This window comes from Anabrus simplex, chromosome 12 (assembly GCF_040414725.1).
Source record: "Anabrus simplex isolate iqAnaSimp1 chromosome 12, ASM4041472v1, whole genome shotgun sequence".
Lineage (NCBI taxonomy): Eukaryota > Metazoa > Arthropoda > Insecta > Orthoptera > Tettigoniidae > Anabrus > Anabrus simplex.
In genome coordinates this window covers 61,826,971-61,840,042 of record NC_090276.1, presented here as the reverse complement: position 1 = coordinate 61,840,042, position 13,072 = coordinate 61,826,971, and the positions used below count along the sequence as shown (strand labels likewise).

The following is a 13,072-nucleotide window of genomic DNA, read 5'->3' as shown; positions in this document are numbered from 1 at the left end:
TATTTCAAGAGAGGTCTTGGTATCAGGTCTAGAACTGGATATCACAGTTCGCGAAATCCATTAAAGTGTATTTTCTTACTGCCGTTCTCCTGTTAACTCATATGGCCATTTAATCACGGTGCGATCTCCGTCACACTTGTGGACTTGACCTACTTTAATGCCTGATGTTCGGTGTTGAAGCATTACGTGTTTCTGCTTGTAAGCTCACCTGACAAAAAAATTAGTCACCTCAGATGGATCGTTAAGCCTGTACAGATGGCGCAGCGAACGAGCCCTCGCTCAAACGGACAGTGTACGTCAACACGAGTAGGCTCAAGGATTTGACAGAGTTGCAAAAAGGCGCAATCGTATTTGGCAGTGCCCATGGCGATACGTGCGTGAAGTTGCTGGAATTGCTGTTTCGCAGCAGACTGTTGGACGCGTCTACAAGCAGTAGTGTACTACACGTGGCCACGAAACAAATTGTGGTCAGCAAAACTGTGCTAGGTTCCGGAGAAAGTTTCACGTCAAAATCTCTTCCAAACCCGACAGGAATTGCTGCAGTCACTGAATGAAGATCAATCCCAACCTGTTAGCCAGAGAGCATTACCGCGGGAACTACATGCAATGAACATTTGGAGTCGATCACCTCGCAAGAGGCCACTGCTCACACAGACACATAAAGGTACGCGTCTTTATCGAACGTGGGCAGTAGCTCACTGGCAGAACGTAATGTGGTCTGATGAATCACGCTTTGCCTGTATTCCAGTGACGCACGCCGTCAAGTGCACCGACGGCCGAATGAAGCATTTCATCCTGGATGTGTGCAAGGTCAGGTTCAAGCCGGAGGTAGGTCTGTGATGTTTTGGGAGTGTTTTTCGGATAATGGATTGGGTCCTAGCAAAGTTCATCGGGCTGGACGCATATGTGACTGGTTTTATGAACGTAATTTGAGGTACTGAAATATGATGCCTGCCTGGCCATCAGATGATATATCATTTTTGAAAATTAGACAAAGTCTCTCATAGTGCATTGGCACTGCCGGTGGCTCCAAGTAGCCTACGCAGTGGCCTCCACGGTATGCACTAGCCATGCGTCTTGGTAGGTGTGCTATTTACCAACTGATGAGCCCAACTTAACACACTGAAGCGAAACGCTGGCAACTAGGAATGAGTTAGCTGGAAAATTTATAATGTCCAATAACGGACCAAGGGGCCGATGACCTGCACTGTTAGGCCCCTTAAAACAACAAGCATCATCATCATCATCAGAACGGACCAACTATATCGTTATTATAAATTTACTCATTCGGGACACATGTTTCAGGTTCCCTATGGGAATCAACATCTATATCAGGTCACTCACTTCCAACTCCCAACCATGGAGGTGCTAGAGATGTCTCACCCCCACAGTCTTTTTTCCAGATAGTAAATAATATGTATACCAAGTTCGGTTGAGAGCTATGCTGGAATATACATCCATAATCTCGGTTATTTTGGACATTTCTTTTTTCACCCCTTCTCACATCCCATGTCGATGAAGGCTGTACATGTACTCAAACGACATCCAGAGTGTGACTACTAATTACAGTGACCCCGAAAACTATAGAATCAACACTAATACAGGTCGTTATCGATTATTCTTACATGTCACTCCCTCCCCGCCCCCACCTCAAGGGGTGCTAGGGATGTCTCACTCTCACAGTATTTTTATCTAGATAGTATTAAGTCATATGTGTACCAAGTTTGGTTAAAATTGCATATTTGCCTATGGTCGTCTGTCGTTTTTAATCGTTTACCTTGGTCGATGTGTATACATGAAGATATTGCTCCTTAATCATATGCAACCCGCTACGTACAAAATGTACTGCGGGCTAGTGGTGATTGGACTTTAGGATTACTCAAAACTTGACTGAACGTAGAGACCTATCAGTGCCGGATATCCGGCTCCATGGCTAAATGGTTAGCTTGCTGGCCTTTGGTCTCAGGGTCTGGGTTCGATTCCCGGCATGGGGCTGGCACGGGGGCTGGGTGTATGTGTCGTCTTCATCATCATTTCATCCTCATCACGACGCGCAGGTCGCTTACGGGCCTCTGACACTCCCGGCACTAAATTCCATACGCGATTTCATTTTTCATTTCAGTGCCTGATGATTCACCGGCAGGTCATTCCGGAGAGAATGAAGAAACACTGAAGCAAATCCGTCCAGTAGAACGGCCGGACGAACTGAAAATACCTGTTTTTAGTAATTTAAAAGATATAGATGAAAAGTTGCTTTTTTGATAGTATATCGCATTTTCTCAGGTTTTGATTAAATATTGCATTATAAATTATTTTTAAGCGGTTCCAGTATGATTTTGAACTAGTCACAGAAAATCAATACTCAAGAGGAAATTTGAACTAATCAGAGAAGCTGTTGGTAAGTGAATCGGAGTTAAACCAACTGCAGACATTTAAAAAAATATAAGTGTACGGAAAGTAGCTGTTGAAGAGTGAAGTGTCAGTTCCTAAAATTTTTTTGAGTTTGGAAAGAAGTCAAATTCGTTAAGAGTATGAAATAAATAAATAAATAAATAAATAAATAAATAAATAAATAAATAAAACGGTGTCGTTGGAGTGAAAGCAATTCGTCGAATCCGAGCAGAACTGTGTACGTCAGAAGGTTTCAACGCTGCCTTCTGTGGGAGCAAAGCGAGTTCAGATCCCAGCATCGGTCAACCTTGAACTTGTTATCCGTGGGCTCTCACTGTAGGTTTGAAAAGACAATAATGGAGAAAAAGAATAAAAAAGTAAGCTTGCAGCTTTACGTCACGGTTGATATTCTCATGCCTGCTCCGCGGCCTACGGGTAGCCCCAGGGTTCGATTCTTTCACAGTCCAAGGATTTTCTGAGGGCTGGAGCGGAGTTCTATCAGCCTTGTGAAACCGAGACCAACGCGGTCACCAAAGTTAAAACAATACGACTGGAAATGTCTTGATGCTCACTGCGTGACCTACAGCCCGCCTGTTTGGGCAGCAAATGTCTTGGCGAGCAGAGACCCTAAATAAGTTAATAATAATATAAATAATATAATTCAAATACCTGGGAGAAGTCATTCAACCTTCAGGACCGAATCGTGAAGAAAACAAAGAAAGGATCTCTAAACTATAAAGAGCATACCGACTCGTTTGGAACAGATATAATAAAAAGTATATATCCCGAAATGAAAAATTAAAACAATACAATACTGTAATCAAGCCTGAAATACTGGATCATTGGGGGCAGATCGTTGATTAAATACGTAGAAAAGCAAGAAAGAAAAATCGTAAGGAACATTTTTGGACTAACCTGGTAGTGGGCGAATCTGGATGATAAGGATATCTCGTGACTTGTACCAACACTCAAAGAAAATCTCAGACACATTTAAGAAAAGAAGTTTGAAATTTTACGGAAGTATTCTCAGAATGAGTAATCAGAGATTGAGCAAAAGAATTCTGAACCTTGCCCTATCAATGAAAGTAAAAACCAACTGGCTGCTCGAAGTTGGAAAAGATCTTCAGGAAATAGGCATCACAGATGACATTGTGTTAGACAGATCTAAGTTCAGAAAATGAGTCAACAATCACCGCTTTAAACATCATTCAAACACGACCACCAACAAAACCTGATCAGAAGATCGCAAGAAAAGCCACAGCGAGAAGATCAAGAGATTTCTGGAGAAGAACAGGGCAACGACATCAGCTAATGAAGGAATCAATAATAATAATAATAATAATAATAATAATAATAATAATAATAATAATAATAATAATAATAATGGAGCCTCCGTGGCTCAGACGGCAGCGCGTCGGCCTCTCACCGCTGGATACCGTGGTTCAAATCCCGGTTACTCCATGTGAGATTTGTGCTGGACAAAGCGGAGGCGGGACAGGTTTTTCTCCGGGTACTCCGGTTTTCCCTGTCATCTTGCATTCCAACAACACTCTCCATTATCATTTCGTAGCATTTATCAGTCATTAATATCACCTTGGGAGTGGCGACCCCATTGTAATAATAGCCTATATGGTTCATTCATTACATCCCTGACCCGGTCAAAGACTGGAAAACAGGTTGTAGGTTTTCATTTTCAATAATAATACTTGAACCAACGGGAGGCGAGAAGGCTGCCCAGAAAATTCGCCTACAAAAATTTCGGAAAGCCTACGGTATGGTTCACAACATATACAATAAAGAATGCTTGTCCCGCCATGCAAAGATCAGACACTATAATACAGTAATAAAGCCCGAAGTCTTATATGCCAGCGAGACCCTTACACTAAACGGGAAAGGTGAGCTAGAAAACATTTTAAAAGAAGAAAGAAGAATCCTAAGGAAAATTCTCGGCCCCCGAAAAACAGAAGATGGATATAGACTGAGGTCACGCAAAGAGACAGAAGAGCATTCCAACATTGCAGCAGACATCCGCAAAAGACGTCTGAAATTCTATGGGCACGTCCACAGATTGCCGGCAAGTAGACTGACACACAAGATTCTCACTTACATAGAACATCTAAAAAATATTCCATGGGTACTAGAAGTGAAGAAGGATCTGGAAAAAGCCCAGATAAACCCAAATGACACCGCGGACAGAAACCTTTATAGGAAAAAAATTAATGGATGGAAAGTGCAACCAGAGAACGAAGTGAAAAAGAAGACTGGAGCAAAGTGGACAGAAGAACGAAAAAGGATCCACGGAGAAAGGATGAGAGCTGTTTGGCAACTCAGAAAACAGAATCGTTAGAGCTTTGCGTGATCCACTGGGTCCATACGCACATAATAATAATAATAATAATAATAATAATAATAATAATAATAATAATAATAATAATCACTGACACTATCAGGAAAAGGGGATTATAGTTCTATGGCCACATTCTCAGAATGAACAATGGCAGGCTCACCAAAAGGACTCTCATCCTTGCTCCCTCAATAAAAGTCAAAAACAAGTGGCTCAGTGAAATGGAAATTGGCATCCCACAGGAAAGTGTTCAACATCGACTCGTGTTCAAACAAGCAGTCAACGACCGTCATTGTGATAAGAAAATGAATACCAGGACCGATAAATCATGGATTGAAAAACGCAGGAAAATTTGTAGTGCCCAGATGAAAAGATTTTTGAAGAAAAAAATCAACACCACCTAAATAAGTTCTTGCGCGTTCCACAGATGGACATAACGCTGTAAAACTAATAATAATAATAATAATAATAATAATAATAATAATAATAATAATAATAATAATAATTCGATAATATGCCTCTGCTGGCGGAACCTAGTGTTTACAGTGCACTCTGTCTTCTGGTGTGGGCTAGATCATTGATCTGTCTCAGTCTTAACCTAGGGTTTGACAACATGAAAGTGACAGAGGTATGAAGGATGCTAGTAGTACCAGTCCCTGTTAGAAACGGTGTGAAAATATCACTCATAGGATCGGTTGGTGCTTGCATTTCATTGGGCTTGGTAAACTGATATGTAATAGCAACTTCTGGTTCAGTAAGGAAAACAACGGGAAACTACCTCACTCCTCATAGTCAGAAGCAACAACAAGAGACTGACCTCAAGAATCTTTAACGCCATTTCTAGAGAGATGAGGACAAATGCTAAATGAACGAAACTGGTTCGAAAAACCCTAGAATTTTTAAGAAATTGATCCCAGCGATAAATTTAGAACGATGATCAGAACATCCTACACTCTCCAGTCACTGAGTCCGTGGAGTGGGAGTGAAGTGGACTCGGGAGAGGAACGCAACCCACAGTACAAAGATGAAGGAATAGTGGACTAAGAAGAAAGCTCACCAGAGTTAGGAACCATGTGGTCCAAGGGTCCTCAACAAAACAAGAGAATAAATAAATAAATAAATAAATAAATAAATAAATAAATAAATAAATAAATAAATAAATAAATAAATAAATAAATAAATAATAGTGAGTTACAGTTCTCGCTGCTTGGTTAGAATTAAAATAATTCTGTAGACTTCTGTGGACCTCCAGACCTGGTTTTACAACAATTCACCATCACCGTGAAAACTCTCGAAATAACGTGTAATGCTGATTTGAACCACAACAAGAACTTCAACATTCTACATTAAGCCCTGTCCCATAAATGTAATCAGTAGCGGCGATTGGGAATTAGAAGTAGGGGGCAAAAAATGTAAAGACAACAAAGTACCCGAGTTTGTGGATATAGCGGGGGGGGGGGTTGTATATACCGGTACGTTATACATTAAAACTGGAAAAGAAAGCTACTAAATGGAATTTCGACAGAGAGGTAAAGATTCTCAGCCTAACAACTTAACTGTGTTGATGATATTTATTTGAGATTTTGATTCAATAGTGTACAATAAAACTTTCACGAGGGGAACAATATTACACATGTATTACAATTAAATAGATGTACGGCGTGATTATATAATTAAAAATCATTTAGTATTTGACTAAAAACTTTTTAAAAAACTAACAGACACTAAAGAGACTGCCAGACTAACGAATGCGCGCGTACCCTTCCTCACAGCACATAAAAAGTCTCCACTGGCGCTATACAAATCGCTTAACCGCGTGAACGACTTTGTTGAGTATTTCCGTTAATAATTTCGTTATTAATTAATTAGCTGATAAAACAACAGGGCTTGTACAAATTTCTTGTTTTAATAATTCCTATAATTCCTTTTTTCATCCAGCTAAAATGGAATACAAATGCAAAGTTTTCTCCACAAAGTAGAGGGGGCGACTGCCCCCCCTAATCGCCGCTACTGAATGTAATTATAAGTGTTAGAACTAGAACAAGTCCGCCTTTGTGATGTAGTGATTAGCGTCATTAGGTGCCACCCCCGCAGGACCGGGTTCGATTCCCGGCACTGCCACGAAATTAGAAAAGTGGTACGAGGGCTGTAACGGGTCCACTCAGCCTCGGGAGGTCAACTGAGTAGAGGTGGGTTCGATTCCCACCTCAGCCATCCTGGAAGTGGTTTTCCGTGGTTTCCTACTTCTCCTCCAGGAAAATGCCGGAATGGTATCTAACTTAAGGCCACAGCCGTTTTTTTTCCTCTTTCAATCTTCCCATCCCTCCACAAGGCCCCTGTTCACCATAACATTCGAGGCCACCTGGGTGAGGTACTGGCCCTCCTTCCCAGTTTTATCCCTCAGTCCCAAAGTCTCAGGCTCCGGGACACTGCCCTTGAGGCGGCAGATGTGGGATTCCTCGCTGAGTCCGAGGCAGAAACCGACCCTGGAGGGTAAACTGATTAAGAAAGAAGAAAGAAAGAAAGAAAGAAAGAAAGAACTAGAAGAAAATAATAGTTTAGGTATGAAATTACGTTTTTAATTTTTAATTTTACTCCTTCTTGTAAAGATTAAATTAGATTAGATATGAAATATTGTTTCTTTCTCATTGTAAATATATTAGAACAGTTTAGACTGATTCAAAAACTGATCGAAAAATAAACACAACTAACAGCTGCCACTGTAATTACGATTATAAATCCTACAGTGCGCAGTAAATAAACAAATACATAAATAAAAAGTACTCAATCTGATATCCGGCAGGTGGTGAAGCATTCGCGGTATTGAAATACAGCAGCTGGCGCGAAGGGCTGCATCACACCAGTGGTGCGATGACAAATTATTATTATTGAGACACATTTGTACGAAATTGATAAGGGAAATATGAGCTTACTTAGAAAAATCATCGCACCTGCCTATTATTCAGCTTGGTTCTTTTTTCACATGCGGCGTTCAAAGCCTGGCTTCTAACTTGCCCACCTATACGTCATTGGGGTAATCACATAAATGGGATTGTAAAGAAAGGGTACAGATCTTTGCACATGATTATGAGGGTACTTAGAAGTTGTAGTAAGGATGTAAAGGAGAGGGCATAAAAGTCTCTAGTAAGGCCCCCAACTAGAATAGGTTCTAGTGTATGGGACCTTCACTTGGATTACTTGATTCAAGAACTAGAAAAAATCCAAACAAAAGCAGCTCGACTTGTTCTGGGTTATTTCCGACAAACGAGTAGCATTACAAAATATTGTTGCAAAGTTTGGACTGGGAAGACTTGGGAGAAAGGGGAAGAGCTGCTGGACTAAGTGGTAGGTTCCGAGCTGTCAGTGGAGAGATGGCGTAGAATGACATTAGTAGAAGAATAAGTTTCAGTGGCGTCTTTAAAAGTAGGAAAGATCACAATATGAAGATAAAGTTGGAATTCAAGAGGACAAATTGGGGCAAATATTCGTATATAGGAACGGGAGTTAGGGACTGGAATAACTTACCAAGGGAGATGTTCAATAAATTTCCAATTTCTTGGCAATCATTTAAGAAAAGGCTAGGAAAACAACAGATAGGGAATCTGCCACCTGGGTGACTGCCCTAAATGCAAATCAGGATTGATTGATTGATTGATTGATTGATTGATTGATTGATTGATTGATTGATTGATTGATTGATTGATTGATTGATTGATTGATTGATTGATTGATTGATTGATTGATTGATTGATTGATTGATTTAGACATGAGATGAGTTTCCAAGAACATTGTACATTGTTGGTGCCCCTTCAGCAGTGTGAGGAAATTAATCCTATGCACCTCATTGTATAGACCACCTGAGTAGTACAAGAAATGACTCTTGGCCAATACAGACAGGGGTTGTGCTGATCAGGGACGTAGCCAAGAGGAGTGGGTTTACAGGGGAAATTTGACAAAATAAAATAAACACAAACTGACAATAAACAAGTGAAAGTCGAGTCAATAGTTTGGCTCTTTTGAACATTCACAGAGACATAATTGTAAAACCAACACATCTCTTGAATCTATCTTCTAAGAAGCCTCGAAAGTTTGATTCTAGATCTGAACATACTATCCACGGTAAAACTATTCACCTCGATTATTTTGTTCTTGTTCTGTATTTTAATGTAAGACTAGAGGAATCGTGTTGCTCTGTAGCATTCGTTATAAATAGGTCAGATAACTCGTCTTGATATGCCTGTCGTAGTCACATTGTTTTGTCTGCCCTTTTCAATGGTTTTATGAACATTTAATAAGAAGTGCGTTATGGTATGCCGCAGTTTCTAGTCAGAATTCATCCATTCTGACGTCGTCATGCCGCCTGTTTGATAAAACTCCATCCATATATTCGCTTTTTGTCTTGCACTCCTTGATGCAAAGCTTCGTATTTTTAATCGCAGTTCTATATAGAACGGTTCTCTTATAAGTTCGTAGGTTAGTCTCGAAGGAGCGGTTTATGTGAGGCAGAGAACATTTTTTAAGAAACATGGTCTCCACTCTTTCTAGTGTAGCTAGTTTATCCTTCGATAGATGTTCCCAGATAATGTCTAAGGCGTATGTCGTAATGGGGTCTGTTTGTACGTAGACTTTTTTAAAAAAAATCTCAGCAGCAAATTATTTGGAAGTTGGGAAACGTTAGAGAATCAAAGAGTATCTAGCTGGGAATAGTATTCTTCCCTGATCAGGCTTGACAGGTAGTAATCAAACATGGTTACTTGTAATGACATTACTAAGGATGAAAATCATATCAGAATATTAATGAAAGTGTTAGTCGCCTAGCAACCTGCTAAGTACAGAATGTATTGCGAGTTAGGGTAAGCCTTCGCCTGCAATTATTAGAGTGACCATGTAATGGTTTGATTTTATGTTTACTCAAAGTTGGCTGAACTTGGAGACCTATCAATGGCTCATGATTCACCCGCAGGTAATTCTGGAGAAAATAAAACAAAAATGATGCATAACGGTCCAGTAGAACGGGTGGGCGGATTTGCCAAAACTGTTTTTAGAAAACTAGTGTACTGCAATCTGAATATCAATATAATTTACTTGTATCAGCGTCTTTACGACACTCCTGCATGCGCGCACCACACACATACAAACACCTTTCTTATGTTCTATCATCATTATGTAACTATAACACCCCCTATCGGTCGGTCCTGGCTACGCTACTGGTGCTGATATAAGTCAACTTATATTTCTTATACCTCTTTATTAGGTGAGCGTGATTAAGTTCACACTACCTTTATCTTTGTTTTAGTATTCTCTGGAAGCTATTCTTCTTTAGTTTGTAAATAATATGTTTGATAGTTTGAGGCTGCTAGAGTTAAAACCCACCAAGTTCTTGCTGTTAATTTTTAATTTGATGATGATATTTGTTGTTTAAAGAGGCCGAACAGCTAGCTCATCGACCTCTAATGGTACGATGTGCAATGAAATGAAATGAAACGATAACTTCAAAATGTATGCACTGAATAAAATATAAAAGGAATGATGATGAAAAAATGACCGTGAATCCAAAACAATCAGTGGATTTAGATCCAATGCCTTCTCTTCTGAGGTGATGCTTGTTATATAAAAATGGGTCCAAAATCCAAGTAACCGGCCCCTCTAGCGTAGACTCATGGTGTTCCTCGCATGGTGGTACTTATCACAGGTGATGCAGACCCATGGTATGTCACACATAATAGTACCACTCGCAGGCAACACAGACCCATGTTCTTCCTCACACAAGAGTCTCACTCCCAGGGAACACAGACCCATGGTGTTCTTCACACATGGGCAACACTCGCAGGGAACATAGACCCATGTTCTTCCTCACACAAGGGCCTCACTCCCAGGGAACACAGACCAATGGTGTTCTTCACACATGGCCACCACTCGCAGGGAACATAGACCCATGGTGTTCCTCACACAAGGGCCTCACTCCCAGGGAACACAGACCAATGGTGTTCTTCACACATGGGCAACACTCGCAGGGAACATAGACCCATGTTCTTCCTCACACAAGGGCCTCACTCCCAGGGAACACAGACCAATGGTGTTCTTCACACATGGCCACCACTCGCAGGGAACATAGACCCATGGTGTTCCTCACACATGGGCCTCACTCCCAGGGAACACAGACCCATGGTGTTCCTCACACAAGGGCCTCACTCCCAGGGAACACAGACCCATGGTGTTCCTTACACAAGGGCCTCACTCCCAGGGAACACAGACCCATGGTGTTCCTTACACAAGGGCCTCACTCCCAGGGAACACAGGCCCATGTTGTTCCTCACACAAGGGCCCCACTCGCAACCAACACAGACCCATGGTGTTCCTCACGCAAGAGCCCCCTCGCAACCAACCCAGACCCATGGTGTTTCTCGCATGGTGGTACTTATCACAGGTAATGCAGGCCCATGCTATGTCACCACTCGCCAGCAAATTTTTTTATTTAATTACTAAGAAACTAGGTGGAAACCTCCGTGGCTCAGGCGGCAGCGCGCCGGACCCTCACCGTTCGATACCGTGGCTCAAATCCCGGTCACTCCATGTGAGATTTGTGCTAGACAAAGCGGAGGCCGGACAGGTTTTTCTCCTGGAACTCCGATTTTCCCTGTCATCTTTCATTCCAGCCAACACTCTCCACTATCATTTCATTTCATCTGTCGGTCATTAATCATTGCCCCAGTGGAGTGCGAAAGGTTTCGGCAGCCGGCACATTTTCTATCCTCGCCGCTATATGGGGCTTCATTCATTCCATTCCTGACCCGGCCGAATGACTGAAAACATGCTGTGGATTTTTCATTTTCACTAAGAAACTAGATAGAGAACTAATAAGGAATCTACCTCCTGGGCAACAGCCTTAAATGCAGATCAGTGGTTATTGACTGACTTATTGAAGTTGACAGAGGAACAAAAATTAAGCTGAATCCGAAAGAAACGGAAGTGAACGGGCAAAATAATACAAGTATTATACAGAACGTAATCAACCTCTTCTTCGCATTAAATGAGTTCCAAAAGAGAAACGATTTAATTTCACCAATTGCGCTGCCTGCAATGAGACACAGGTTGTCGATGCTATAATGAGATAACGGGTCTTACCTCGACTCCAAAGCGTCCCGTAACAGGTACCACAGCCGGCTCCGTCGTGTTGGGTCACAAAGCACTCGGACAAACAAACGTTACGACCTGCAGAAGATCACTGTTGTGTTAGCGGGCGGCTAGCCAGGCTGTTGTACCGTCCGCAGGACTCACGTCAGGTGGGAGAGTTGCAGTGAAAGGGGAGGGGGGAAGTAAACCTAAGCACGTGGTTACATGGAGGGGTTCCACTTCGGCGAAATAGTGTGTGTCAAACATGTGTTACCTTCTCGCCTTGATGGAGGAGATACTATGTCAAGGTCCTCCACAACCCAACCACTTTCCCTTTCAAATTACGGTACTCCTCACCTGCTACCGGTGGTTCAAACCTTTTCTTTAGCACAATTAGATCGGTTAAGAAAACATAACATTCATTTTTTGTATTTTAGTAGTAATAAGAATAATTCTTTCTTTCTTTCTTTCTTTCTTTCTTTCTTTCTTTCTTTCTTTCTTTCTTTCTTTCTTTCTTTCTTCCTTCCTTCTTTAATCCGTTTACCCTCCAGGGTAATGTCCTGGAGCGTGAGACTTCTTTGGGTCGGGGGATACAAAAGCGAAGGAGGACCAGTACCTCGCCCAGGCGGCCTCACCTGCTATGCTGAATAGGGGTCTTGTAGGGGCATGGGAAGGTTGGAAGGGATAGACAAGGAAAAGGAAGGAAGCGGCCGTGACCTTAAGTTAGCTACCATCCCGGCATTTGCCTGGAAGGGAAGTGGGAAACCGCGGAAAGCCATTTCGAGGATAGCTGAGGAGGGAATCGAACTCCCTTCTAGTCAGTTGACCTCCCATGGATGAATGGACCCCGTTCCAGCCCTCGTACTACTTTTCAAATGTTGTGGCAGAGCCGGGAATCGAACCCCGGGCTTCCTAAAGTGGCAGCTAATCACGAGAAAGAGCAATACCATAGAGGCGGCTATTATTATTATTATTATTATTATTATTATTATTATTATTATTATTATTATTATTATTATTATTATTATGTCCTGGAGGAAATGGTTTTGGATCAGAAAACAACTTATATCATAAAACCGACTATCACAAATACGTTTTCGAAAGTTAAATTCATGGGTGAACTATCAGATTCCTTCGAAATAAGAATGGGAGTACGACAGAGGGATGGGCTCTCACCGTTGTTGTTCGACTGTACGCTTGAGAAAGTAGTTAGCGAATGTAACC

General features: G+C 41.6%; 1 protein-coding gene across 1 annotated transcript in view; it reads right to left on the bottom strand.

Moving 5' to 3' along the window:
* Positions 1-11,978, bottom strand: part of LOC136884055 (proton-coupled amino acid transporter-like protein CG1139) — a 224,130-nt gene extending 212,152 nt beyond the window's left edge. Inside the window, exon 1 of the mRNA XM_067156079.2 lies at positions 11,861-11,978. The gene's annotated coding sequence lies outside the window, so the exon portion shown is untranslated. The remainder of the gene's footprint in view (positions 1-11,860) is intronic.
* Positions 11,979-13,072: the final 1,094 nt, after the last annotated feature.